We start from the raw sequence: 26,612 nt of genomic DNA on the forward strand, positions 1-26,612 counted from the left end.
TTCCCTTACTTGGACGACTGGTTGATCAAAGCCAAGTCCCCGGAGCTTGTGTCGCATCATCTGCAGTCAACAACCCAGTTGTTGTTCGACCTGGGCTTTTCGGTGAACGTGCCCAAATCTCACCTGGAGCCCTCTCAGCGCCTCCTGTTCATAGGGGCAGTACTGGATACAACATTGAGTCGAGCCTTTCCTCCGCCTCAGCGGATTCAAGATATTCAGGAATTGGTTCCAATGTTTCGAAATGGAGCGGTAGTTCCAGTCCTCAAGGTCCTTTATCTGCTCGGTCTGTTCGCCTCCTGCATTCTGTTGGTCACGCATGCTCGCTGGCACATGAGGGCTCTTCAGTGGTGCCTCCGAAGGCAGTGGTCTCAACACAAGGGAGATTTAGAAGGTACTGTCAAGATCTCCAGAGATGCTGCTGTGGAATTGAAGTGGTGGATTGCGGGCAACAATCTTTCACAGGGGAAGCCGTTCGCGCAGTCGCCACCAGTGGCCACGGTAATAACGGATGCCTCCACCCTAGGATGGGGAGCTCATCTGGGGGATCTGGAGATCAAAGGGCTTTGGTCTCCAGAGGAACAGGTGTTTCATATCAATCTGTTGGAGTTACGGGCTGTACGTTTGGCTCTCAAGGCCTTCCTCCCATCCCTTCGTGGTCAGTCGGTACAGGTCCTGACCGACAATACTACCACGATGTGGTACATAAACAAACAGGGAGGAGTAGGGTCGTACCTTCTCTGCAGAGAAGCTCTTCGGCTATGGTCCTGGGCAAAGGACCATCAGATTTGCTTGGTGGCAAATCATCTGGCCGGGGTCTTGAATGTACGTGCGGACAGTCTCAGTCGCCAATTCTCGGCAGACCACGAGTGGCGTCTCCATCCAGATCAAGTCTGTTTAATCTTCCAGATGTGGGGGTTTCCTCGGATAGATCTGTTTGCCACTCGGGAGAACGCGCATTGCCCGTTATTCTGCAGCCTCCAGTATCCGATGCAGGGAGCGTTGGGGGACGCGTTTCAGATAACCTGGTGCGACCAGTTGCTTTACGCGTTTCCCCCCATACCCTTGATTCCTCGAGTGTTGAGGAAAATTCGCCAAGACCGGGCCCAAGTCATCTTAATAGCTCCGGATTGGCCAAGGAGGGTATGGTACTCCGACCTTCTCCAACTCTCACTGTGCCCTCCGCTCCGTCTCCCTCTCAGAGCAGACCTCCTCTCGCAGTCGCAGGGGCAGGTTTTACACCCCAACCTCCAGAGTCTGCACCTACATGCTTGGAGATTGAACGGGGCAACCTGAGTTCCTTCTCTCTCCCGCCTGATGTAGTGGATGTTATCTTAGCGGCCAGGCGACACTCCACTAAATCTATCTACGCTAATAGGTGGTCTAAATTTGTTATGTGGTGTGGAGAGAGACAGATTGATCCCTTACATGCTCATCTGTCACATGTTTTGTCTTTTGCACTGTCTCTAGCGCAGAAAGGTTGTGCAGTAGCTACCATTAAGGGTTATTTGTCGGCCTTGTCAGCCTTCATTTGTCTTCCAGACCAACCATCGTTATTTAAATCCCCTATTGTTCTCAGATTCTTGAAAGGTCTTCTGAATCAATATCCTCCAAAACCATTCGTTATGCCTCAATGGGATTTGTCCTTGGTCCTGACTTTCCTTATGGGGTCCCCTTTTGAGCCTATGCATTCTTGCCCCTTAAGGTATTTGGTTATTAAAACAGTATTCCTGGTAGCTAAAACATCTGCAAGGAGAGTGAGTGAGTTGCAGGCCTTATCGGTTAAACCCCCTTATATAACGTTTTATGGGGATAAGGTGGTGTTGAGGACCAAGGCTGCTTTCCTTCCGAAGGTTGTTTCACCCTTCCATTTGGCTCAGACAATCACTTTGTCCATGTTTTATCCTCCGCCTCATCCTTCAAAGGAGGAAGAAAGACTACATCGCCTGGACCCAAAAAGGGCGTTGAGCTTCTATATCGACAGAATGAAGGATATCAGGCTGGAGGATCAGCTGTTTGTCGGATACGTGGGCAAGAGGAGAGGAAAGGCAGTCCACAAGAGAACACTCTCCAGGTGGGTTGTTCTTTGCATTAAAATCTGTTACTCTTTGGCAAAGAAGGATCCGCCTGAGGGCATTAGAGCTCACTCCACCAGAGCTAAGTCGGCCTCTTCGGCCTTGGCCAGGGGTGTTCCTGTGGTCGACATCTGCAAGGCCGCAACTTGGTCGTCCCTTCACACTTTTGTGAAACATTACTGTTTGGACTCTGAGGTCAGAAGGGACGGTCATTTTGCACGGTCAGTGCTGCAGGATTTCTTGGTTTGACCATTTAGGCACCCACCGCCGGGCGTGGTACTGCTTTGGGACTCTATTCATCAGGTGAGGAATCTACAGGTAGTTGTATCCATCAGAAGAACGAGTTACTTACCTTCGGTAACGACTTTTCTGGTGGATACATTAGCTACCTGTGGATTCCTCACGGTCCCACCCGCCTCCCCGTTGCCTTTTTGGTCTCTCGAAGCAATCCTTGAGTGTGCTCCTTTTGGTCTTCAAAGTTGCAATACATTTTGCATGTATGATATTTGTATATATGTGTATATTTATATATAAATCTATATATATATTGGGTATATACATGATTCGTATGTATAAATATATTTATTTGTTTAAAAAAAAAAAAAAAAAAAGGTTATATTAAATCTACAGCTATTTTATTGCAATGTTGTGTGATTTACAATATTAAGAGATGTTGCTTTGCTCTTTCATTGCATTGGGTTATTATTATTCTCATGCACGTAAAAAATGTTGGTACTGTCATCGGCACGTCGGCGAGGACTTCTTATTGCCTGTATGACGTCAGACGGCGTCGCGTGGGCTAGAGTGACGTCCTCGTCGACGTGCAGAGACTAGTAAGAAGATTTCCGTCAAATGCTGGCGCCATGGGAGTATTCATCAGGTGAGGAATCCAAAGGTAGCTAATGTATCCACCAGAAAAGTCGTTACCGAAGGTAAGTAACTCGTTCAACTGGCCTATAATATTATAGAGCGACATTATAGTTATAATAAATCAAACACAATAGTTTTTGGTACAACTGGTATACCGAACTGACCTGCTTTCATACGCAATAGGGAAGACAAAAATGCTGTAGTGAAATTAAAAAGTTGCTTAAGGTTATACAATTTAAGCTGGGAACCAGCTATTCAGCCAGGTTTTCTGATTTCACACTTTGTACAAATCGGCCAGTTTATCGGCATATATCAGGCTCGAGCTCTCAGAGGCTCGCCATCCTCGAATGCATTTAGTAGTTAAAGAAACCGCGCCGTCATCTAACACCTACTTCACAGATGCCCGAATGCCAGCATTATCGGTGAGCTTACTGCATTAGCGTTATTTGCAACTGCAACTGACATTCACCGAAGCTTCCTCCTTTAAATCGAGATACTTTGTTGCTATGTCTCGATTCCCACCACTTCCGGATACAAATAAACTAGTGCATGAAGCGTGTACTGGATTTCTAGTGTGTTGTTATAAGGGTTCGGCTTCCCTTAGGGCTTATGATTATTGATTGTGTCTGAATAAATTATATAAAACCACTCCCCTGTGCCCGCCCCGCACATCGCTCTCAAATCTCTATGGTTCACGCAGTTGCTGGGGTGACTTCAGGAGCGAATGGACGAAGGAAAATGAGGGTTAGGGGTGGGGGAAGGGGGGCACAAAGTAGCCGGGTAGAGAAGGTGGGGACAAGTTGGGAGCCCTCCCCCACCCCTATGCCCTGGCAGGCCTGGCACTTGTACCCTACACGCGTCTCTCTCCCCCCAAGGAGCCCGAAACAGTGTTTAGCTAGTGCTCTCTGCCCAGGATCACACGCCCTCCCGTCATATAGTTCAACTTCGGGAAGCTCTTGAGTTGCCACCGTCTCCTCCTGGTTGGGGTCCCATGGAGAAGGACCCTCAGCTCGGGGAGGGCAGCCGCTTCTGGGAGGAGTGGGTGAGTGCGTCCAACACCCTCCTCCATATGCTGGAGGAGGGCAGGAGAGACCCCCGAGAGCAGAGCGTCGGACCCGGGACCGGACAGCAGCAGCAGGCGGCAGAGCCCGGGGAGCCGGAGGCGGGCGGAAGAGGCACGGAGGCTGCAGTGTCGGCATCGGACACTGCCGGGCACTGCCCCCTGGAGGCGAGGACCCCAGACCCACTGAAGAGCTGAGACTGCAGCGCCCCAGCCCAGGTAGAAGTGACGCCCCTCAGGCTGTATTAGCCATCTCTCTCCTGGGCGGACGGTGGCGCCGCCTTAGACTGGGTACAGCTCCGCGTTCACCTCAGAACCGTGCACGGCTCGTGAGTAATGGTTCAGGGGTCTTATGCGAAAGACCCCCCACCCACCTGTATCTCGCCCCTCTCTACGTCTCCCTGCCTCTCTGGCGCTCTATTCTGGGTGATGCAGGCTCACCCCCTCCCTCTCACAGGATCACAGTTAACCCCCCCTTCTCACCGTGCTCTGCACACTACGTGCCGAGCGGCCTGTGTCAGGGGAGAGGCGGGAGGACTATCTGAAAAGACGTGAGCTTGGCGCCTGTATTCTCCTGTCAACTTCTTGTAGAGCTATTGGGATATGTTTTACCCACACACATGGACGCGTGGTTATAACCACTGGTATATTGACCTGGCTTCATGTTTGTGCGCACCGAAATTGGAACTCCATTTTATAGTGAAGTAACGAGTATCACAAGAATGATAACTGTTTTAATATCAAAGTAACTTACGGAAGCAGATGTTTTGCCTGACTTGACTTTTTTAAAGGTGTTAGAGGTGTAGAAAACTTTTTATCGCACGAGAGAGTACCGTGTTGTGACATATTCCGCACACGTGTTTCCCTTTTTTCACACTAGTGGGTGTGCGCGTGAATGGTAAATGGAATGAGATATAATTCACAGACGCACATACGCACTCACTCACATCTAAATGTCCAGGCCCGACAGCGTACCCGAAGTGAGGAACGTATCGAAGGCCGTGGCGAGCCCTCAGCGGCCCATCCAACCTGATAATTCCTGTATCTACTACCTGTTCATCATGAAAGGATCAGTTTTCCTTTCCTGCATCCTTGCTACGCTACTGCTAGTTTGGGTAGTGGTGGCTCCACATGGTGCGGTCAGTAGCCCCGCTCACTGCAGGCCCCGATTCCCCCAATTTTACAATACTATTGGTTTAGGAAACTCGTGGTTTGCGAACAACAGCACATAATCATATCTCACAAATCCGCCATTTTGCTTCTGCAGGTAGGATGAATTCAGGGTCAGAGAGGACCGGACGGGGTACAGTCGCCTCTGCATGGCCCTTGATGTAGTGATGAAAGGAGGAGCCCTCGGGAGTGTGTCTAGTGCTTTGTCGGACGCCTGAGTGGCCTGGTTAAATGCACGAACTTAACCCGACTGTGTCAACGAGGATTTATATCTCAGTCACTTTATTGAGAAACAGGCGGACCATAAAGTGTGTAACGGGGGGAGCATAAAGATCACTGTCCCATCTACTGCTCGTCGGGAAAGGCTGACCCTGGCGAGCAGGTCACAGGGGCTGACTCTGCTGTCAGCTGTCAGTGCCACAGGCCGCGCGTCAATACATGACGAAGGGTAACATGCTATGGGCTGGGAAGAAGTTTAGATCTGTCCCTCTCGTGCAGCTCGACGGGCAATGGGGTAGGCAGGCGGTTTGATTTTTACACACTGGCTGTTTTGTTGCACTAGATTTGTTACCATGTGTTTAATTAAGCGGTGACTTTAACTCTCGTGTGCTAGTGCTATTGAATGGGGTGTGAATTTCAGTGAGAGGCGTTTAATTTAAAAGAGTTGTATCCAGCCTTTTGATAGCTTTTTTAGTTATCGTTGTTTTGTAAATGTTTTAGTGCGTATGTTCTATTTGCCCTTTATAATAGGCCCATCTCTGATTTTTCTGTCACTATTATCTTTTAAGAGGTTTGTTTGGGCAGTATTTCAGTTTTATTATTTGGAGTCTTTTATTTTACCATTCGAGGTTTTACTTTATCACAGTTCTTCTCCAACTTGCTCTGTTCTCCGTTTTTTATTCCGCAAACTTTGATTTATTATTTTATTTTCATATCATTATTTACATCTATCTACAATGTTTTAATGTAGTACGCTTTTTTTGCACACAGTGTTTAATATTTTGCTTTTGATGTGTCTCATATCGTTGTATTATGCTCGTTTTCAATGTATTGTGCTTCATTGTATCCCTTAATTTTTATTTTTAGTTAGTTCACGTTGCTTAGTTCTAGAAAATTTGTAGTTACAGAGTGGAAAACTCGCTGCCCCCCAGCTGTATAAAGATGCAGGATAATATATATATATGTCAGTTCAGATGATATTTTGACGCCACTTCCTTAAATGCGGTTTGTTAAGGGGAACAGTCACTGTTTACAGATCCGCCATTTGGTATATTGGCCCCTTCCCTTCCATCTCACAGAGCACTGGGCCCCGACGGAAGGTGACTGGCCTCCACTGAAGGGTTGAAAGGAGGAGCTCTCAGGAGCGTCCACGGCCTGCACCCTCTCTGGGGCAGTGTCGGACGCGCGCGAGGCCTCTCTGTGTTCTGGAACGGACTCCGGCCGTGCACGAGGTGCTACCAAACTTGAGCTGTAGAGCTGTAAATGAACCATACAACACGGTGTCAGGGGACGGATAAAGAACTGCGGGTCTTCTTCTGGCCTTCCTCTCCCATCCCAGGAGGGTCTGTCAGTGTGTTGTGCTCGGGGTGGGCGGTGTGGTTCCCCCAGGGTGAGGTTTATGCTACATCGACCGCGCGAGGGGCTTCGTTTTCATGGGAGATCGTCAGGCATAAGGGTGTGTAAGGCCGCAGATCCCCGCATTCAGAAAAGAGCACGCCTGACGGATAAACAGCATCGTAGGAGACGGCAGCAGCACTTGATGTTTTCTTTTAAATATGTTCTCCCCGCTCACAATATCATGCTTATTTTTTGGTAAATCTATGTATTGCTTGATGCATTTATCTTAGGGGAAGAATTTTTTTTTTTTCTTGCATCATGGTTTGGCTCCTTGTTTTAGGCCATCGTTATTTATAATTTTTGGGTGTATTTCAAGGTATTTTTTTAAATTATATTTACACGTGCAAAGATGACACGGAACATAACTGCGCGAAAGAAAACACCGCTTCCGTATCTTACCCAGTTTAGAAAAGAAAATACAACTCGAATCGAGTCTGGCAAACAGCACACATGCCAATGATAAAATGGTGACACCTGACCTGGGCGACAAGAAGATAAAGATGAAAATACCTAAAATAAAATAACGCTTTAACCCCTTAACAGCTGAGCCTTTTCCACCCTAGTGCCGAGCTAATTTTTTGGCTATCTGGGGTAGTTTGAGCTTAGGCCTCCTTAACCTTTTCCACATAAGGTAGCCAGACAAATTTGTGACTTTTTCCCCCAGTCCATTGGAAGTCCAAAGGAACCCATGGTTTGTCGATTCCCCAAAGGGGGCAGAAAAAATAGCCAAAATGTAGCTATTTTTTTCTTTTTGAAATGCTCTGCAAAAAAGTATATTTTTTTCCTAAAAATGGCGTCATTGGACGGCTTGCTGTGCTAGAATCACCAACTTCCCAGCCTTCCGGAACACACCGAGCTGTATCAAAACATTTTTTACTACAGTTTTGGCATTATTCTAAGGAGTAGCTAATTTTCCTGATTTTTTTTGTACTTTCAACCTACTTCCAGATAGTAGTGGAAACAGGTGTAAAAACCCATGTTTGATACCAGAAACCTATACATTTCTGAAAAGTAGATTAAATTCTGAATTTAGCATGGGGTCAATTATGTCGACCTCTCAAGGTTTTCCCACAGAAAGTAACTGTTCAAATGAAAAAAGAAATATGAAAAACTGGTAGAAAAAAAAACAATAATTCGTGGCATTTTCACCTGTAAATTCTTGTCACAATGGTCGCTTCACAAAAGCAATGCTCTGGTACATCCGCTAGACTCTTCTGGTCATGGGGATATATAGGCTCTGCAGGATCCCAAAAAACTTGAGGTACCCAAGCCAGCAACTGAGCTGCACTTTACAATGGTTTTTCATTGGGTACCAAGTTTAGAGCAGTTCATGTGGTAAAATATAAAATGTGAAAACTGGATATAAAGGAAACCTAAGTCGTTCTGAAATGTAAATCAGATCATCAGTTAACCGTTTAGCTGCTGGGCTTTTTCGCCCCCAGTGATGAGCCCTTTTTTGGGTATTTAGGGTAGTGTGCACTTAGGCTTCCATAACTTTTTGTCCACATCAGCTGTCTAAACCAAATTTGCGTTCTCTTTTTTCCAACATCCTGGGGATTCTAAAGATACCCGGAGTTTGTGGGTTCCCCTGGAGGAGACCGAGAAAGTAGCCAAAATGCAGCTAAAATACGTTTTTTTTTGTTAGTTTTTTTGGTGGGAATACAGGGTATACAGCAATTCATTTGGTAACATATAAAGAGTGAAAAAGGTATCAAGGAAACCTATGTATTTTCCAAATGGGCACAAGATATGGAGTTTTGAATCAGGGGTTATTTGCACATCTCTAAATTCAGCAGTACCCATACTAGTGCATGAATTACAGGGCATTTCTCAAAATGACTTATTTCTTGCACACTGTTTTATATTTGGAAGGCACAAATTTAGAGAAAGACAATTGGCAATAGCACTTGTTCTACTATTCCCCCAAGTCTCCAGATAAAAATGGTACCTCACTTGTGTGGGTAGGCCTAGTGCCTGCGACAGGAAACGCTCTAAATCACAACTTGGACACATTACCTTTTTCCAAGGAAAACAGATTTGTTTTTTGCAAAGTGCCTAGCTGTAGATTTGGGCTTCTAGCTCAGCCATCACCTAGGAAGCCTATACATTTTTGAACTACTAGACACCTTGGGTAATCCAGAATGGGGTGACTTGTGGGGCTCTCACTAGGTTCTGTCACCCAGAATCCTTTTACAAACCTCACATTTTGGCCAAAAAAACACTTTTTCCTCACATTTCAGCGATGCAAAGTTCTGGCATCTGAGGGGAGCTACAAACTCCATTCCACCCAGCATTTCCCTAAGTCTCCAGATAAAAATGGTACCTCACTTGTGTGGGTAGGCCTAGTGCCCGCCACAGGAAATGCCTAAAAACCCAAAGTGGACACATTACATTTTTCCACTGAAAACTGACTCGATTTTGGCAAAGTGCCTAGCTGTGAATTTTGGCCTCTCGCTCAGTCAGCTCCTAGGGATACCTAAATAACCTATATATTTTTGAAAACTAGACACCCAGGGGAATTCAGAATGGGGTGACTTGTGGGGCTCTACCAGGTTCTGTCACCCGGAAACCTTTGCAATCCTCCAAATTTGTCTAGAAAAACAAATTTTCCTTACATTTCAGCAATGCAAAGTTCTGGAATCTGAGGGGAGCCACAGACTTCTTCCACCCAGCCTTCCTCCGAGCCCCCAGATAAAAATGGTACATCACTTGTGTGGGTAGGCTGAGTGCCTGCGACAGGCAACACCCCAAAACACAACATGGACACATCACATTTTGCAATGAAAAGGGAAACGTTTTTTGTAAAGTTATTAGGGAAACCTAGCAAACCTATACATTTTTTTAAACTAGACACTTAGGGGAATGCAGAAAGGGGTGGCTTGTGGTGCTCTCACCAGGTTCTGTTACCCAGTAACCTTTCCAAACCTCAAAATTTGTGTAAAATACATTTTCCTCACAAAGTTCTGGAATCTGAGGGGAGCCACAAATTTTCTTCCACCCAGCAATCCCCCAGGTCTCCTGATTAAAATGGTACCTCACGTGTGTGGGTACGCCTAGTGCTGGTAACAGGAATGGCTCATACAACGGTCAATGGTAGTCCTTACATGAGGGCAACTGTTGACCCTGGGGTGATCCATTCCTGATGCAGGCACTAGGAACAGGTACAGCTTTTTTATCAGGACAACTGGGAAAATACCGGGTGATAGGAATTTTGTGGATCCCTACATATTCCTTTAGTTTGTGTGACAAAAATGCAAGGAAAAATAGAGTTTTTATTCAGCGTTTCACATTTGCAGGGAATGCTGGGTAACAAAACTTTGGGGAATCCACACAAGCTATCTATCAATGGACTCCACCCAGGTGTCTAGTTTTCAGAAATGTCTGGATTTGGTTGGCTTCAATATAGGGCTGCCGAGCCCAGGACCAAAAACACAGGTGCCCGCCTTACAAAACCAGGTTGTTTTGTGATAGATAATTTTGATTTCACCACAATACGATTTGGGCCCTTCCCTGTTGCTGCCCTGTGTGAAGATGGGGATTACCCAAACCATGCGAGTCCCACAGTAGGAATGCAAGGTGGGTTTCTGCACTAACCCCATTCTGAGCGTAAGGCCCAAAAATGTCTTCAACGCCATCAGCAAAGTGGGAGTCCACTGGCGTGTCATAGAACGAGGCCCTAGAGTGCCTCCATGCTCCCTCCAAAATTGTTCTGCACGCAAATTTGTTTGCTGCACAATTTGCTAAAGTAAATCAACATCCAAAAAGAGATGGACATGGTCGACAGGCAAAAAGTTGGCTGTATCAACTTTACATCCAGCGTCACCAGTAAAAGGTGGAATTTGGGGCTGAACTAAATTGGGGATCTGCCAGGAGAGCACTCCGTGTGTGCTTGCCGCTGCATACATCTACTCTCTGGGTTGGGCTAACCCGCTGTTATTCTACTGCACAGACTGTACTTGCGAAGGGACAGCAAGACAGTCCTCAACACCTCCCTCAGAATCACTGGAAGAGGAGTTGTCGGATGGGACTCTCCAACTGAAAATCACTCTCAGAGTCTGCGCTATTGTCCTCTTACTCAGATGATGTCTTAGTATCTGCTGTCTCAGTCTCTGATCCTGCTTCAGAGCTATCCTCCATAACCCGAGTTAGAGCTTGAGCAGCAGTCATTCAATGAGACGCCAATCTCAGTATGGACCTAAATCCACAGCTACTGGCTAAGCTGTCCTAAAACACTAGCCTACGTAGACGGTCAGAAAATTGCTGGTGTACGTGTGATGTGTGCACCAGAAAATGTCAGTCACCTTACCTTCGCTTCTTCCCTCAATCAGCAGGTTCTCTGAAGACAATGAAAAAACAACAAAAAAGACACACTATTACTTCTCCTTGCCACATACACATCATCACTGTCTTTAGCGCCTGTGGCGCCCAGTCCAACAATAATTTTTGGTGCTCCCATGACCTCCTGCTCGAATTCATCACTGCCACCCAGCAAAAGTGCCCTCCACCTCTCAAATGTCCCCCTCACACATACATTTAATTTGTTTTAAAGCACAGGTGTTCACATAAAACACAGATTTATTCTTTGCAGCAGGCATATAAACCTTCTGCGCTACTTTATGGCATCAAAACAGCCACTTGACAAAAGTCCAATCTCTTTCTCTAGCAGGAACATAATCACAAGAGTTATATTGACATTTTTATTTCTGCCTAAAAGCTAAGGTCAAGACGTAGTGGTTGGAGTATGTGCATTGCTTTGAAGATGGGTGCTGTGAGACATCCGGTGGTGAATATATATATATATATATATATATATATATATATATATATATATATATGTATATATATATATATATGTATATATAAACCCAGCACCCAGTAAGGTGCCCCGAATTGTGGACACCGATGACTCCAAGGCTTGTAGTTTGCAGAAAAAAGGTTTAATGGCGATGCGTATATATGTATATGTATAAAGAAATATATATATATAAAAACAGTACCCAGTAAGGTGCCCTGTATTGTGGGCACCAATGACTCCATGGCTTGTAGTTTGCAGAAAAAAGGTTTAATGGTGAAACGTTTCAATCTGAAAGAGATTTTCATCACAGCCGATACACAAACTGCGTGCACCACTCCCTTTAAAAACAAATGAAACACCATACAGCAAAAGAAGTAAAAAGACTATGCCCCATTCAAAAACAGGATTATGCTCTGGTCGTATTCTTACGTTTGGTAGAAAATCTGACAATGCTGTTAGTCAGTTTAAGCAAGGGGAGGCCCTAAGGCAACAGGAATTAGTAACAAATGAATCAGGTTCTGAACTTTATTCAGATCCTGAGGAGCAGCCAAACACCAAAGTGTGGGGTTTGCAGGGTACTGTGAGAAGGGAAACCTCCTGGGATCCACCCAAGTCACACCACCCAGCAATCTGCTGGGTGTCTTGTTTCCAAAAATGTCTGTGGTTGGTAGATTTTCAAGGGTGGTGGCTGAGCACAGACCCAAATACCACAGCTACAAATAACACTGATCTCTCCAAGTAGCGACTTAGGGCCTTTTGTGTTGCGATTTCTTGGCCCACCCACACAAGCGGGGTAACATTGTTGTTGGGAGACATGGGAATTCAAGGTCGTAGGAAATTTGAGGATCCCTGCAGATTCCAGAACTTTTTAGCCAACATCTGAGGTTTGCAACTGCACCTGGTGTAAGCGAAGCACTTCATGTCTCCCTAGACTTTCCCGAGTGCCTAGTTTTCAGGAATATGCAAGTTTGGTAGGTTTCCATAAGTTCCGGCTGAGCTAGGGCACAAATTCAACAGCCAACCAAACTGCAAAAAAGGGTTGTTTTTTAGTAGAAAAAGTTGATGTGTCCATGTTATATTTTGGACCCTTTCCTGTCACAGAGGCTAAGCCCAACCAACCCACACGAGGGAGGTACCATTTCTAGTAACAGATTTGGGGGAACGCTGGGTGGTAGGAAATGAGTGTCTCACCACAGATTCCAAAACCTTCCATCACAGAAATATTATGAAAATGTGTGTTTTAGCCAAAGTTTGAGGTTTTCAAGGGCTTCTGTGTAAATTCTCCTGGTGAGAGCCATGCAACTCACACCACCCTTGACTGTCCCAGGTGTCTGATTTTCAGAAATGTGCATGTTTGGTAGCCTTACCTAGATGACAACTGAGCTATTGCCAAAAATCCCAAACTAACCAAATTGCAATAAAAGGGGGTTGATTTTCAGTGGAAAAAGTTGATGTGTTTATCTGCATTTTGGGCCCTTTCCTGTTTGGGACTAGGCCCACTCACACGAGTGAGGTACCGCTTTTTATCACGGGCCTTGGAGGAATGCTGGGTGGTAGCAAATGTGTGGCTCCTCACAGATTCTAGAACTTTCCATTACAGAAATATGGTCCTAAATCCACAGTAAACCATGTTGTAATATGATGCCTCTGGCTCATATTTTGGGATGTATTTTGTTGCAGGTACTAGTCCCAGCCAGACAAATAAATGGGGAACCATTTTTATATAGAGATATGTGGAAACACATAATAGTAGAACATGTATTATTTTCCATTGAATTTCTTTGTATTTGTGCCTTCCATATGTAGCCAATGTGTAAGAAAGAAGACATTTAGCAAAATGCTCTCGGAATCACATGCAAGTATGGGTACAGTAAATTCAGAGATGTATCAATAACCATTGCTTCTTAATCCTATCAGTGCGTGCACACCCTTCCTGGTGCAGGCCACGAGCATTGGCCGATGTCAGGGGGGACGTGGTGCTCCCCGAGGCTCATTTCCACCTCTGGAGAGAGGTCTGTGCCTCCAAAGTGAATATTAAGCCCCGGGCAGTTGGTGGTCCCTTAGCCCTAGGAGGAGGGCCCCATTGTTGTATTCTTTGCTATGCCCACCTGGGGGCTTTCTGTTAAAACAAATGCTGGAGCCCGTGCTTCTTTTTTTTTTCTTGAATTTTTGCAATGAATCTGCTGCATATTTGCAGCAAAAAAAATTTAAAAAAGTTTTTTTGCTGTGGCAGTGTCCCAGAGGGATCCTAGCATCAAGACTAGTGGTTTAGGGTATTCCTATCCTAACCCCTTTTCTTTTGGTTTCCAAGGCCGAGCGTGGCGCAGGACTGACTGCTTAATGGGGTTAGGCCCTGCGGCTTACCGCCAGCACAGATGGCTGAAAGCTATGCTGGGTTAGGTGCTTATAGGGGATTGGCCGCAAGGGTTGGGTGGTTAAGGGGGGTAGTCCGCTGCAGCCAACCCTGTCATGCACAGTCTAGGGCTGTGCATGGTGCAAGGGTTGGCTGCTTATGGGGGTGGCTGCCGGCCAGGTCCTGCGGCCAACCCCTGCCGCGCATTGGCCAAAGGTTGGGTGTCTATAGGGGGTAGGCTGCAGGGCCTGGCTGCAGGCAGGCCCTGTACCAACCCCCATGTGTGGCGCAGGGATGGGGCTATAGGAGGTAGGCCGCAGGGCTCGGCATGGACAGAAGTGGTTGTATTAATGTATAGAAATTAAAATTACTTAATGTTAAAAAAATATAGAAATTCACTGAAAAAAACAAAGGGTAGAGGGACAGTATAGTTAGCAAATATAATTAAAATAAACATAGAAATTAACTTAGAAAACCAATGCACTGCTAATTACCACAGATGTTAAAGGACTCCTGACATCTTTTATAGCATCATTAAAAATATCAATGTATTACATTAGCAGTCACATTACTGATGAGATAAATGTGCATGATGGGAGCACGAGTTATGGCTACCTTAGGGTGCAAGCTAAAGTTACTGAGCTAAAAATAACTATAACTGCACAAATTTCTCATTTTTTTTGTGAGTAAATTCAGAACCTAACTACAACGTCCCTATAACCTTTGTTTTTTTTTAAGTGACTATATATATTTTGATCACCACTATACTGATAAATACACATTCACACATTGACTATTACTAGCAGGGGACATAAAAATCCGCACAACCTCCAAATGAGTGTGGCGAGTGTTAAATAATAGTCAAGTATTGTTTGGTGCTACAACAGACAACATGTCTGCTACCACAAAATGTATGTAAGAATACTAAAGTAATCCCTAATTTGAAAAATTAAACTTGTCTGGAGCACACGCCAATGTTATATAGATGGTATAGCATATGTAATTCAACAGTTACAAAGTTTTCTCACAAATCTTAAAAACTTACAACATGCCACAGAGATGTGTATAATCCCCATATGTTAAAATATAGTCAAATGTAGAATATAGTTGGTCCATCCGTAGAAGAACAATATGTATTCCTATATGTACACAGAGTATCCTAAGTACAACGATCCTTCAAACACTTTGATATAAATTCAACATGATCATACAAGGTGTAATAGTTGATTCAGCCGCACACACCCCTATTTGTGTACTATGTTATCCATGTATTTGGTATCTTAGGAGTACCGTCTCCAGTTGACTTATATTGATAAAAGAAAACCAAAGGTTGAACTGAGGTTAAAGTTATGTGATAATGTCAAACCCAATGTAACATCCTAAACAAAACAAAACCACCAAACTTAATTTTCCAAGCTGAAGAGCAAAAGCTCCAGCTTGGGGAATTCTTTAAAAAAAAAAAGTGATCACCTTTTCCATAAGGCATGCTATATAGACCCCAGTAAACATAGGGTTAATTTTGTATGTGATTCCGGGGGCCTGCTTTACTCCCTGCAGGTCCCCACAACACTTAAAAAAATTTGCTGGTGGTTCCCCTGCCCATATTGAGGCGCCACGTTGCATCAAAATATATTTAAATTAATCCACAAATGGCATTATGGGGTGCTCCTTCCTTGAGCAATGAATAATAAATATGTTTGTGGGTGTCCGAGTTCCCATCCCAGACACCGCCATTTTTTATTTAGTTGGGGTTGCGGGGGGAGCCCCCGCAGCCCCAGCTGGCTCCCCAGCCAGCACACATCGTGTATACTGGCAGGAGCCTGCATATTTTCAAATATGTGGGTGCCCCAGTGCCCACCGTGATCATGCCAAAGCTTTCCAGGAAGGAGTTGAGGTAGATGATAGGTAGATGTTAGAGGTAGATGAACATGTTTTTTTGGAAAGTTTCAAAAAGATTTGTCAAATGGTGCCACAGTTATAAGCAAACCAAAAATGCTCTTCCCATGGAAATGCATCCCTAACTATACTTACCCACTGGCAACCACTAGTGGGTTATATATAGCAGTCAACACTGTGTTGTTACAGTTAGCCCACATTTACATACGAAGAGCATTTTTTGTTTCGCTACCAAATTTTGCACAGTGACAAAGCTTCACTGAACTTAAACAAATACCCACCTTCATACACCTCAGCCCTTTATAAGAAAGGTTTGGGATGATCTGTCAAATGGGGGCCAAAAAAATGTGGGGGGTCCCAAAATGCTTTCCCTCCATGCATTTTCTATTGGGAATTTTAGACTGTGCTACAGCCAAAACAGCCAAACTGAATAACACCAAATTTGGCAAAAGCTAGATCTTTACCTAGAAAGCTTTTTGTGATCTGGTCTAAATCTGTCTTGGAAAAATTAAGGTTAAAAATGTATAGCTATATGACAGTTGTGACAGTTGATCTGAATTAAAAAAATTCAAGGCTGGGGGATTATTTGGAGCTAGTGCTGTGATTGGACAACATAAACAGAAATGTTGCAGCAGCCATTACAAAATTCTGAAACTTGGGCCCATATTTATGGGCTTTGTGGCGCATAACAGCTCAGCAAGTCACCTTGCTGCGCTGTCCTGCGTCACAGGGAAGGGTTTGGAATGCACTGCATTTATCCAATATGGTGCATTTCTTTCCTTTCCCCCTGTGCTGGTGCACTTTTGAATGCCTAGCACTAAACCAGGTACCCTTGCATTATGGTGCAAGGGTACCTGTATTCCATGCAGAGTTGTTTTTTGTGCAAGAAGGGACCTCTTCCTGCAAAAAGATAATCCTGAGAGGCGTTTTCCTTTTTCTATGTGTGCTGCAGAATGCAAGACATGGAGAATCCTCCAACGTTTATTTTAGGGAGGTGACGGTCCCAGGGTGTGGTGCCGCTGCGCGGGTCCCTCTGCATCGACACTAGATTATTGCCCTGAGGAGGTGATGGTCCCTGGTGTTGCAGGGTGGGCCACTTGGGCCCCTTACATTCATTTAAGAACTTTTGCCCTGGGGAGGTGGCGGTCCAAGGGTACAGGCGGGCCGAGCAGGCCCACCCACATACTTAATGTGCAGTGTCCCGGGGGAGGTGGCGGTCCCTGGGGCTCTGATAAGCCCTAGAAAGGGGTCCACGTGTGCCCCCTTCTATATTTTGGCAATTCCCCTGGGACCTGGCCCACCCAGAGGCAAAAATAAAGATAAGCGTGGGAGACCGCGCTTGCTTTTTAAAAAATACAAATCATGATGAAATACGTGAATAGTCATGATTTTCACTGCAATATCTTAAACAAAATGCTTTTCAGGCCTGGCGGGGGAGTCCCTGGCGGACCCCTGCATTATTACTCTGCCCCCCTTTTTTTTAGTACTTTTTTTTTTTTTTTAGACTCAGCTGAAGCTATGTCCCAAAATGGCTGCCAACACTTCCTGGTTAAAGTGTTAAAGCCAATCGGATCTCTGCAAGAGAGAGTCAGTATTCACAAAGTTGTTGCGACTCTAGATATACAAAATTGGATTTCATTTAATTTCCCCTAAACTACTGAACGGACATAAAGCAAATAGAAAAAGGATTCATCTGCGGACCAAGAGCTACCTTTCTGCCAAATTTGGTGTAATTCGGTCCAGCGGTTCGGGCTGCAGACAGGTCTAAAGAGTCTATAGGAATTAACATGGAAAACACACTTTTTGTACTCCCCCTTTTTCTCAGTCCCGGTTGATGGATCACCCCAAAACCTTCCATGCACAACAAGATTCTAGAGAGCACTTTTTTTGGAAAATTTTGGGAAGGTTCGTCAAGTGGTGCCAAAGATATAGGCAACTCAATGGAAACTAAGTCCTAATTTTATATATATATATAGTTTCGGGAATCTGTTGAGTGGGGGCAGAGAAAAAGGTTTTCCAAAATGCTTTTACCCTCATTTATTTTTCCATGAGAACGTTAGACTCAGCTACAGCCCAAACACCTGAACGGTTTTACACCAAATGTGGCAGAAAGCTAGATCTTGGACCAGAAAGATTAGATTGCTTTTTGTGATCTGATGTAAATCTGTTTGGTAGTTTTTGAGCAATTAACACTCACATACATATATTTCACATGAGCTGACAGAACACGAGAGATCTGATTGGCTGCTACCCCATCATGAAGGATGTGGAGGCAGCAATCCCAGGACTCATGACCCTGACTTGAGTCCCAGAAAGAAACACAATAAAAAGACATAAGGAGGCAGGGATGCCCTGACCCCCTACGCCTGGTGGTCAAGGTGACCCAGATTGGCACAGGAGCACCCAGCTATTACAGGGTCCTCAAAAGGCTTTGATGGTGAGTCTTCTGGGCCTATTAAGGGTTGAGGAGGGGGGCCATGCCCTCTCCCCTTTTTATTGGAATTTGGCACTAGGAATGTGGCCCCTACTGTCCCTTCTAGCTTAGGGAGAGGGAGCCCGTGACCGCCTCCCCTTACAAATATCATTTGGGCATGGGGTCCAGGGTACTCAAAGTTGCTTGCAGAGGGGGGCCACTCACCCCTCTACCCTTTAAAATGCCCTGAGGCATGGGGTCCCTGGGACCCCACGGCATTTGGCCTTGCGCAGCATTGAGTTGGCAGCCTGCGGGGTGGTTCACCAAAGCTGCCACCGAGCTCACACTGTGGGGTTGCTTGCCTACAAGAGGAGGGCAAATGCCATACACAATGGGGAATTGGCTTTACATATGGTAAGGAAATATTATTTTACCTGTAAAAACCTAGACATTCACTGAAAAAAAACAAAATGTAAAATAATGTTATAGTTAGGTGAGAATTTCAGTGACAACGTAACGTTTTAAATTAACAAAACTACCAAACTTCACCAGTTATAGTTATCTCAAATAACTATTACTCGTGCCTGAAGTAAAGTATAATTCTCGCCCTCACCGTGCACTGCTAATTATCCCACCTAGTACATCACTCTTCACATCTACTACGACATTAATAATAATATCACTGCACCATTTGCAATGAAATTATTGATGAGAAAACTGTGCACAGTCGGGGCTTCAGTTATAGCTACTTGATTAATTTAAAATATATATATATATATACATATATATATATATATATTGCCTAGTGGCAGTCCCCACTAGGTAGTTATAGGTAGGACCACGTTTCTATACAGAAAGCATTTTTTTACTTGCCTATATCTTTGGCGCCGCTTGATGAATCTTCACAAAACTTTCCAAAAAAGGTGCCAGTTCTGTCAGCTGCTGCCTAGAAAGTTTCAAGGTGATCCATCTGGCGGGTGGTGTGGGGGGGAGAAAAAAGAGGGGGTCCCAAAACACGCTTTCTCCATTCATTTTTTTCCCTGGGGATTTTGAACAGCGATGGCACAAAAACTACTGGATGGAATTACACCAAATTTGGCAGGAAGGTAGGTCACCGTCCAGAAAGAGTGCTTGTATTGTTTTGGCTGTAATTCTGTTCAGTATTTTTTGAGGGATTAAGAGGAAAACAAATTTGTAAATCTAGGGACGCAAAGGATTTGCGACCCTTAATGATCTCGTGCTGAGATCTAATTGGCTGATAACAGGTCAACAGCAGAAGCTGTTGAAGTGTTGTCAGCCATCTTGCGAGTCAGCTTCAGCCGAGTCTCAAAATAAAATTATACAAAAAAAACAAAAGGGGCCAGGGTATGAATACCCTGACCCCTTAGCTGTAGTGGTGAGGTCCCAAAGGGACACAAGCCCCCCCCCCACCCTCAGGCTAAAAAGCATTTTCATTTTTTTTTTGATGACCGGAGATGCAGAGAATCTGCTAATCCGCTTGTAAAATGTAACAAAAAAAAAACAAAAAACAAAGCGCAGTCTCCCACGCTTCGTTAGCTTAATACCCCCAGGTGGGTCAAGTCCCGAGGGCTTTTATTTATTTATTTTTTTTAAAAAGGGGGGGACCTCCTGGCCCCCTCACGCTACCTTGGTGGCCACCACTTCCCAGGGCTCCAGGGCTTTATTGTAATATGCGGGAAAGGGTGTCTGACCCCTCCCCACTGCTCCAGGGACCACCACCCCTGGGTAAAATGTATTTTGTTTGTGGGGCAGCATGCCCCCCGCTGCCCCGGGGACCACCACTCGCCATGGCAACACTGTAGTTGGAGCAGGGGGACCGCATGGGTCCCATGCACCCCCGGGCAAATGCTTGAAAAAAATACCCTGGGTATATTTACATTGGGGGGGCCATAAGGCCCCCCTCTTAGAGCCACTGATGGCCCTGGGGACCACCACCACCCAGGGCCGGCTCCTGCTATGTCCCGGGGTGCCGACCACTGGGACATAGCTGTTTGCTGTGGCTTGGCTGCAGCGCTGCAGCTGCATCCAAGCCACAGCAAACACTTCGGAATTTGAAATGAGACCTTTAATGCAGCTCCCGCTGTCAAAATCTGAAGTTTCATCTCTGTCCTTTCCCATCAGAGATGAAGGGGAAGACCCTGGGCCGTCAGAGTGGTACCCCAGGGGGACTGCAAAGAGCAAGGTGTTGAAACCTAGAAAGGCGTGCCGACGAAGAGACAAGAGAAGACGGACAACTCGGAGAGAAACGGAGGAGAGCAGTTAGGCAAGGAAGTAGACAGAGGAGAGCGGAGAGTCGAGGAAGCAGATGGAGGAGAGCAGAAAGGCGATGAGACAGATGGGGGAGAGTGGAGCGGTGAGGAGGCAGACAGAGGAGAGCGGAGAGGCGAGGAGGCAGACGAAGGAGAGCAGAGAAGCAAGGAAGCAGACGGAGGAGAGGGGAGAGACGAGGAGGCAGACGGAGGAGAGGGGAGAGACAAGGAGACAGACCGAGGAGAGTAAAGAGGCGAGGAGGCAGACAGAGGAGAATGGAGAGACCAGTAAACAGACGGGCATGAGAATCGGAGAAGCAAAGAGATTCTGGGAGACCAGACCAGAAGTCGGCCACGTCCCTGGAGGGATGTGGCTTTCCAGATTGCAGGGACCGGTATCACCGGTCTGGAGAAGGGTAAGAGGAGGTGGGGAGTCACAAAGAAAGAACACCCTCACTCGAGACCGAAGCAAGGTGGAGGCACAGGGCCAACACTAGAAACCAAGCTAGCTGGTTTGGTGTGTAGGACACAAAAATAAATCACCATTGTTTGTATTCCCTGTGCACTGATACCAAGCCTCTTCACCTGGGACACCCTCCCCTTGCACGTATGTAAAGAAAGGAAGCAATAACAAGCAGTACACTTACCTGAGATTGGTCCTCTCTTTTCTTGTCCCCATACACCGAGTGTGGAGACACCTTGAGGACATGAGAACAGCCTGAAAAAAAAGGAACAAGAGAGAAAGCAGAATGATGGACTGTACCAATGTTTAAGAAACTACAAGTAAGTTTTGCAATAAATTTAGTTTTCAATCCACAAGTAATCTGTCACCTGCCTTAAATGTATTATAGCAACAATATAGGATTAGCGACCTCCCTGGTCATCCTTGTACAAATTGCAATACAGGAGCACCAGTTATAGTTAGCTCAGGTAACTATAACTGCTGAAGTTCTATGGTTTTGCATGAGTAAATTCGGAACCTAGCTATAATGTTCATGTAACCTTTGTTTTTTCCAGTGGTTTTTCGTGCAAAACCATAAGAATTCAGCAGTTATACTCAAAATTCTTTTAAGTAAGTATAATTCGCACCCTAAGGAAACTATAACTCGCGCCCTTACCATGCACAGTTTTCTTATCAATAATGTTATTGCAAATGTTGCAGTGAAATCAAAGATGCCATACAAGATCTCATCAGTGACATAATATGTGGAATAATTAGCTGTGCATGGTGAAGGGGCGAATTATAGTTACCTGAGATATAGGTACTTGAAAGAACTCTAACTATAACTGCTGAATTTCTATGGGTTTGTGCGAGTAAATTTGGAACCTACCTATAATGTCCCTGTAACCTTTGTTTTTTTCAGTGAATTTGTATGGTCTTATGATGTAAAGCAATTTTAAATACTATAGGTTATTCCAAATGCCGTGCGCAGCGGGGGTTGGTTGCAAGGCCTGGCCTTGCAGCCAAGCCCTTAAAACCACCCAACCCTGCTCCACGCATGGCCTTTAGCCGTGCGCAGCGCATGTTGGCCACAGGGTCTGTCTCTGTCAGTGGATGTGTGAGTGGGTGCGTGAGTGTCTGAGTGGGTCTGAAAGTGGGTGTGGGAGTCTTTGAGTGGGTCTGAGTGGGTGCGTGAGTAGGCGCCTGAGCCTCCGAGTGCATCTATGAGTAAATTAATTAGTGTATGAATGAGTAAGTGTGTTTTCTTTCAAAATTTTCCAAAATTGTAAATATTTAGCAAATAATTCACAAAAGTTCATAACAATTTGTGAATTTTCATGAATATCGCGCACTGTGATGCAAAATCATATTGAATCTGTAATTTGCAGCTAAAACACACCTATATCACACCCGTGGGTTCAGGGTACCTTTACTCTTACACCTTATGCCACTTTCAATTTGAATTTTCACCCCCGGTGACCGTGTCCTGTGTAATAATAAAATCATGGCCACAACCTTCTAGTCAGGTTGCAGTCAGCGATTTGCAATGCTTCTTTTTCGCATGTGTGTGTATATATATATATATATATATATATATATATATACATATATATATGTATAGAGAGAGAGAGATAGATATATAGCTCACTGACAGCTTAGCTTGCAGTCTTCAGTTCATTTTTAAATTTTTTAAATAATGCCGGGTCAATAAAGTTTATCATATTGTGGTGTTGCATTTTCCTTTTAAAATTAAGGAACCCGTTAATCAGGCCTCTTCAGCTGCAGACAGCAAGGCTTTATATTATCAGTGCTGGACTCTGGTTTATGATCCACAGTGGGGCACAAAAGCATGCTTTCTGGACCAAAATTGTGCTTTGTTCCAAATGGAAAAATGGATGGTAAAAATGTTTTTGGGGAACCTACCCTTTTTCTTGGCACCCACTGGACAGATCACCTGAAAGATTCCAAGAAGGACCTGAGATAGATGAAACCTTTGTTGTGAGAGTGTTTTGATGATTCGCCAAACAGGGCTAAAGATAAAAGCAAACCAAAAAATATGTTTCTTCTGAAAATGTAGTCCTAATCATAGAGCTCATCAGAGCTTGTCAGAGGCCCCACGCCCTTTCTCCACCCACCACACAGACCCATACACCCACTCACAGACCCAAACAGCCTCCAACAAACCCCCTCTCACACACCCACATAGCTACTCACTCAGATCCATACAGCCACTCACACACCTACTCACAAACCTATACAGCTACTCACAAACCCACTCACACACCCACACAGCTACTCACACACCCACAACCACTCACACACCCAATCACAGCCCCATGGAGCCACTCTCACACTCACTCACCAACTTATACAGCCACTCACACAACCACACTGAAGGATTACAGGTTACAGATATAAAATAACATTTTTAAAAACCTTTGAAATTCACTCACAAAACAAAGGTTACAATGGCGTTATAGTTAGAAAATAACATTAAAAAACCTTACAAATTCAGTGAAAAAAACAAATGTTACAGGGACCCTATAGTAAGGCTGAGATTTCACACACACAAAACCATTGAAATTCAGCAGTAATAGTTACCTGAGCTAACTAGAACTTACTACCCTACAGTGTACTGCTTATGACCCCACATATTGCATCACTCATGACATGGTCAGTGACATCACTGATGACAACACTGATGACAACTCAAATGACTCCACTGATTATATAATCCACAGATCCACTCACACAACCGCACACGTACCCACTCACACACCCATACAACTACTCACACACCCAGCCACACACCAATACAACCACTGACACACCCACTTACAGACCCATACAACTGCTGACACACCCACCCACACACCCACGCAACCACTCACAATTCCACTCACACACCTACAAAACCATTCACCCACTCGCAGACCATCCAACCACTCACACACCAACACAACCCTTCACACACCCACAGAACCACTCAAACACCCACTCACACACACATCTACTCAGCACCTACTCCTGCACCTATACAACGTCTCACATATGCATACAACCACTCACATACCCATACAACCACTCACCCACTCACACAGCCACCCAACCACCCACACATCCACCCCCAAACCCATTAATGGACCCATACAGCCACTCACATACCCACTGACAGGTCCATACAGCCACTCAAATATCCACTCATACCCTGATACAGACAGTCTCACAGCCACTCAAATGACTTGTTACAAATAGTATCACTCGTAGTAGTACACAAAGAATAACAACATATATAAATATATATATATATATATATATATATATATATATATATATATATATATATACGCATACATTTATATGTATAGATACAATGACCATATAATATGGTGCATTATGGTGAAAAAGAAAAGTGCCAATGGGAAATCACTGTTCACGACTTTATGACAACTGTGATAGAGTGGATTTCAAATACCATTCTGGAAGTCAGAATTTTTCAGCAGGTCAAAGCTGCGAGCCATATCAGGTGCAGCCCACTCCAAGTCGGATACCCGATGGACTGGGTCACGCTGAAGCCATTGGTTTTTTGCAGGAAAAGCTCAGCGTGAGAAAATTCACATTTTGCAGCAGCCGAAGTCCTCGCATCAAGCAGATACTTCTTGCAGCTTCACCCAATTGTGATTTCTACATTGAGACTCATTTTTGGAGCTTAGGCTCTTCCTAGCGGGATAATCTTGGAAGCTGTATCCAGCCTCTTGAAGTTGGACACCTCTGCTGCAAGGCCCTTCTGATGCTTCAGAGGTCTTTGAAGTTCAAACATGTTACAAGTCCTAACTTTTCAGGCTGTCTGGAGCAGGTCCTCTTGGTCTCTTTTAAGACTTCCACCACCTTAGTAGCAGCACTTAGGGTATAGGGCTCACTCCAGCAGAGACGAACAGCAGGGTCCAGACCAGGTCCAGATGCTATTGGGCATTCTAGGAAAATGCTTGTTGTGTCCCCGTAGTCACATAGGAGGCCAGCCAACTAACACTTGAAGTCCACTTCTCAGACTTGGTACAAGTGGGACAGGTCCAGCCCCTTAGGTCTCCTCATAGGTTACAGATAGCAGGTTCAGTCCCCTTCTATTCTTCCTCAGATCCAGATGTGTGTTGATGAGCTGCGGGTGAGATATCACTTTTGGAGGATTTACAAACCAGTTGGTGGGAGTGACGCCTGTCACCACCCTATCCATGACAAAAAAGTTCCAGTACAAAATGAGGATGACTACGCAAAAAGAGGCATTTTCACACAAACTATTATTGTTTATTTTAATTTTTATGTTACAAAATGTGTGTGCCGCCTTAAATTATCATGGCAAAAATGCTCCCCCTTTTGTTATTTATATTAGTATTACTTAAAAACAGAATTTCTTAAAAAAACAGAAGGAAACATATGTTGAATAACATATTTAAAGTGGCATTGCTGCAAAAATAAGAAATTTGCAAGTTAAGGCTCTACCTTTTCCTCATGAACCAACTGCAAAAAACTAAACCAAGTCAATCTTAGCTGCTACCCCAACAGTACAGTACCTGGTACATCAGCACTGCACAAAATAAAAACAAAAAGTAATAAACATTAGATTGCTCAGAACCCCCAACACGATATCTTTCATCGCACAATGAACCAACCCTCATTCATAACTGTGTCGACACAACATCATAAGACAACATACCCACAATAATACTGACATCAATCCAACATTAGATATTACTGCTGCATCAACAACATACATGGACAAAAAACACCAGTATATGATTCACTTCAGAGAACCACACAGACTTGTTCTTAGTCCCACATTCATAAGCATATGTGTATATAACATTAACTTGCCACACATCCAGCAAAGCATACCCACACACACTATTATATGCCAATAAATGTACTTTATTACACAAACACACATATCTGCCAATGTGATAGTCATATACCCACCACCACCACTTAATCATGTAAAATGTAACTGCAAGAACGTATGCATGCTATCATACATCCTTTAACATACTTGCAAACATAATGAACAGTTAATTTCACTTTAACCCATCCTATTACAACCCTACTCAAGGAATAACACAGATGTCACAGCCACCATCATATGCCCACATATATATGCCCACGTATCTACATTGTGTGCCAACAATACTACTACCATTGTACAATCAGAGACACACATATTCATATGCATCTACCAACATACACTGCATCACCTCTATTATGTACCAATATGCCGACCACTATTCACCCACATGGCTACTATTTAACAATGTGAAAGTTTTTCTTCAAAACCTTTATAATGTCTTCATATATTCTGAACAACTATAAACCTACCCTGCAGTAAGGTTGGTGAAAAAGCCTGTAATCAACTCTCCACAGAGAGTCAACAACCAAAGCACATAGTATTCTGCCTTGTGCACCAGCTAGGTCAAGGACTTCACCTGTGTGCACTAGAGGACAGGCCAAAGGGACTGAAATACAGGCTAGGTCAGATGCAGCCCCTCCACATGTGGCCACCCCCTACAGTTCCCCAAATTCTTTTTTTGCATTTTTCTTTAGGATTTTAGAATCCTGAGGCCCAGGGGTGGAGAGGAACAGGATTTGGGACTCAGTATAAAATGTAC

The 26,612-nt window shown here is 44.6% G+C and overlaps 1 long non-coding RNA gene across 2 annotated transcripts in view; it reads left to right on the plus strand.

Moving 5' to 3' along the window:
* The window catches only part of LOC138300685 (uncharacterized), a 189,899-nt gene that overhangs the window by 129,645 nt on the left and 33,642 nt on the right, over positions 1-26,612 (plus strand). The window contains exon 1 of one of the 2 annotated variants that reach the window (XR_011204985.1): positions 3,737-4,221. The exons of the other annotated variant lie outside the window; for it this stretch is intronic. This is a non-coding gene — a long non-coding RNA (uncharacterized lncRNA). Of the gene's footprint in view, positions 1-3,736; positions 4,222-26,612 lie in introns of those variants that run through there. 2 annotated transcript variants of the gene reach the window in all.

This window comes from Pleurodeles waltl, chromosome 1_2, assembly GCF_031143425.1.
Source record: "Pleurodeles waltl isolate 20211129_DDA chromosome 1_2, aPleWal1.hap1.20221129, whole genome shotgun sequence".
NCBI classification, from domain to species: Eukaryota; Metazoa; Chordata; class Amphibia; order Caudata; family Salamandridae; genus Pleurodeles; species Pleurodeles waltl.